Raw genomic sequence first — 4,246 nt, forward strand, 5'->3', positions numbered from 1 at the left:
CACAGATTTGGTGGTAAGGTGAAGGGGAAAGCCGAATAACAAACAGCTACAGAGAAAGATATTGAAGAACGATTACCTTTATGTCTCTTCACTGCCCCCGCGCTTCCCCCTCCCCCGATTTTCTTAGTGAAATTATTAACATAAAGGAAATAATAATAATAATAATAATAATAATAATAATAATAACAATAATAATACAATAACAATAATCTAGGCAGTGAAACACTGCATCTTCCTCATCGAATACCGTATCATTTTGAAGTGACAGCAGTTTGAATGGACCCCGATAACTGACTTGAAAAAGAAAAAGTTTAGTAACACGCTACAAAATTTAAGTTAGCACAACAGTGCTTCCCAATTTTGTATGATGACTAATACTCCATAATAACAGTTTCATTGCGATGATGTCCGTTTTATTCAGTTAATGCTACCAAGAAATAACTGTTTAACTGTTTGGCAACCTTTCAGTACAATGAATCCTTTAAAAATCCTTCAGTACGATGACGTGTATATGTATTTTTAGTTTATTATTGCTGCCTACGCGTAACTACCAAATCTTTCCAGTTACAGGACTGGACACGCCAGTCTCACTGAGTTAGGTCGTCCTGAGTTGCTGAGTAATCAACGTACTTCAGCCATTCCCACATCAGGAAACACGTTCAGGCTCACATTCTCGTACCGCGGGACTCACTTCCTGGCACCAGCCAGAAACAGAGAAGTTGCAAGGTGTAACAGGATTTGTCATATAGTTGTGGTTTTTATGAGGATCTGGCAGGAAACAATATGGCTGTTCTAATTTCAGTTGGCCTAAAGGAGAGGCTTCGTGTTTTTATTTTTAGTTAGTTGTTTTCTGGGGAGGGGCACTAGCCTTCCGCAAACCCACTTGTTGTCACGTAGGGAACACGTGTTGGTTAGTTATAAGGTTACCACCCAGCGTTGTAAATGATTTCCTGGTTTACAGGAAATCATTTGGCTTGCCACTCATTGTAGAGCTACCCTAAAAACAGAGTACCGCAACACTAAGTGGATGGATGATAGGCACCCCCACCTACCACTAATGAAGTGAAGGAGCACTGTGATGTGGATGTGATAGGAAGCGTTAGCAGAAACACACTGAGGTGGTTTGGCCATGTGGAGAGGATGAACAGCGAGAGACTAAGTAGGAGAGTGTATGTGAGTGAGGTGGAGGGGGGGAGAGGGAGGGAGAGGCCAAGGATGAGATGGAGGGATGAAGTGGAGAGGCATATGAGAGAGGGATGTGTGAGCTGGGAACAGGGCTGTGAAATGGCGGGGGCTAGGATGACATGGAGGCCATTTTGTTTGTGGTCACCCCTTTCGGCAGGGGTAGGGAACGTCCGGCCTCCGGGCCGTATAAGGCCCGCAAAACCATTTGATAAGGCCCGCGAGGCAATTCATAAATGCAATTTCATAAGCTCATGAACGAATATACAGGGTATATATACAGTATATACATATATCATCATTCATTCATTGCCAGACGCCATGTATCCTAAACGGGGTGGCCAAGGGCTTAGAGTTAATTGTTTTACAGGGAGGGGCACTAATCCTCCACCAACCCCACCTGACACGTAGGGAGAACGTTATGCCAACAGCATCTGGTGTTCCCAGGCGGTCACCCATCCAAGTACTAACCAGACCCAACGTTGCTTAACTTCGCTGATCGGACGGGAAGCGGTGTACCCAACGTGGTATGGCCGTTGGCATATATATATATATACAGTATATATGGTAGGTATGTGGGGACGCCCACCATCCACTCACTCAGTGTAGTGCTGCTCTCGGGTGTCTGCCCTGTCCTCTCCTCCTTCCTTGTTTCTTTCCATCTTCCTCTGTCTTTTTTCCTTCATTCCTTTCTCTTCCTTCTGCCTAAGGGTGACTTTACACTCCCTCTTCTGTCTTTCATTCCTTCATTCTTTCCTCTCCCTTCTGCCTGTGGGTGACTCTACACTGAGTGACAAGCCAAATGGTTTCTTGTACACCAGGAAACCATTTACTACGCTGGGTGGTAACCATATAACCAAATTTTGGCGCCTGGTGGTTTAGTGGATAATTATTTTGCTCCAGTCGGATTGAACCGGTGAAGGTTTATATCCAAAGGGTGATTGGGGTTTATTGCTCATGTAATGCCACTCAGGGATGAGTGAGGCTGGTCACTCTCATCTTAAATGTCAGGACCAACTGCCTAGCCCCGGGCTTCTACACTCATGAGACAACGTAAGATTGGATGATATATATATATATATATATATATATATATATATAATGTACTGGGCTACAGTTGATTTTAACTTGATAATTTTGTATGGCCCGCGAATGATGTTAAAAATATCCAAATGGTCCTTAATAGGAGAAAGGTTCCCCACCCCTGCCTTGCGGGATTAAGGCGTCTGGCAATAGATAGATAAAAGGAGGCTCATCAAACTTGAGGGGATAGGTATGGCTTTCATTTGTTCATGCAAGTCGTAGTTACCGAGTTGTGGCAATCTTTCTGCATTTCCGACACGTTTCCCAGCATAACAGCCGAGGCTATTGCCGTGAAAACTGCTACCAAGCAAATTCATTTCAAGTTTTCACTCATATTCGTGGCAGCACATGAAGTCCTCCACCCAGGGTCCTATGAATGTCGGCGGAATAAAATAGTTTTGTATGAGGTGAACAGACTAGTTGTGTCGATATTAGGGTATTGATGGTGACAGCACTAATACTTAGGCTCCTGGTATTCACTCTGAACTGAGTAAATCGTCTGGTGTTACTTGGCATAGAGGTCTAGAGCTGTCCCAAGCATGAGGGAGTTAATAGAGATCTCCACAGATGTTTACTCTGTGTTGAAGTAATGAAACATTCTCTGCGATATGGGAGCCACATGGAATACCTATAGTCATTGCAGTAGAATTCTGACCTGAGGACCCTAATGTTTGGTGAAATACTAGGGTGGTTTCCTTGTCGGTTAACGAAGCTCCCTGACATCTTTTCCTGAGCGACTTGTTTTGCTTGTTACTCATACTGCCCTATTCTGTTACATAAATCCTTTTAATATTATTCCACTTTGCATAAATATCGTGCAAAAGGATATTAAGACCATATCAAAATAAGTCGCTAAAGCGGAGGTGCTAGGGAACCTCCTTAAGCGACGAGAATATGGGCCCTAGAGTCCATTCGCCTTTCCTGTCTCTGTTTCATCACTGGATTCGTAGATACTTAAACGTGGTTTAGTATATTGAGATGCATGTTGTCTTTCGTCTGTTGGGTGGTAAGAAGCACCTTTGTCCACTACGTCTCCTTCAAGTGTGTCTGAATCCAGCAGTGGGGAGGCAAGGGAGGAGAAAGGGCTGGTATTTGCATTACTCACTCACAATTTCCTCCTACTCACCCTCTCCCCTTGAGAATTACACACCCATATAGCTTAGAATGGTGGGGTGTGTGTGAGTTCCCTCTCGCTCTCTCCCTCTCTCCGTCTTTCCCACTCCCCCTCCCCCTCTCACCCATTCCCCTTGAGACGACTACCGCCATAGATGTGTGTGGTTCTCACTCGCTTCCTTTCTCCCGCCCTCTCTGTCTCTGCCTTTTACCCTCTTTCCCATGCAGTCCTCCCTTATCACTCTCATCTTCTCTCTATCTCCGTACAACACTCTCTCCCTTCCTTCTCTCCCTCCCTCTTTACCACCATCTCTTGCTTCCTCCCCCTGTCTTCTCTCTCTCTCTCTCTCTATCTATCTATCTTATGCCAGTGTGGTGGGATACATAATGTGTTCCCTGGTGAAGTCACGTCTCTCTCTCTCTCTCTCTCTCTCTCTATCTATCTATCTATCTATCTATCTATCTATCTTATGCCAGTGTGGTGGAATACATAATGTGTTCCCTGGTGAAGTCACGCCATCCCATCTACCGTCCATCTTCACTCACACCATCACAACATTCCCGCCTAACTACACACACCCTTGGTATTTCTCGCAATATCTCGTCACTTCTCGGTTGTTCTCGCCACATCTTATCTGATCTCGCCTCTTCTTTTATCTCGTCTGGTTTTGCCGCTTGTCTCGTCTCGTCCAGCCATCCTTTCTGCCATCCATCCCCATCCACACCTCCTCACAATTTGCACCAAACCACATAGTCCCTTGTTAGTGCTTGGTATATCTCGTCGCTTCTCGTCTGATCTCGCCGCATCTTGCCACATCTCTTCTGATCTCGCCACTTCTTGCCATATCTCGTCTGATCTCGCCACCTC

The 4,246-nt window shown here is 45.0% G+C and overlaps 1 non-coding gene across 1 annotated transcript; it reads right to left on the bottom strand.

Moving 5' to 3' along the window:
• Positions 1 to 1,604: 1,604 nt before the first annotated feature.
• On the bottom strand, positions 1,605 to 1,723 carry LOC145390287 (5S ribosomal RNA). Its single transcript, XR_013895601.1, has one exon. It is a non-coding gene; the product is annotated as a 5S ribosomal RNA (ribosomal RNA).
• Positions 1,724 to 4,246: the final 2,523 nt, after the last annotated feature.

This window comes from Coenobita brevimanus, chromosome 1 (assembly GCF_032717465.1).
Source record: "Coenobita brevimanus isolate Jiangsu-jjx chromosome 1, ASM3271746v2, whole genome shotgun sequence".
In the NCBI taxonomy this organism is placed as follows: Eukaryota; Metazoa; Arthropoda; class Malacostraca; order Decapoda; family Coenobitidae; genus Coenobita; species Coenobita brevimanus.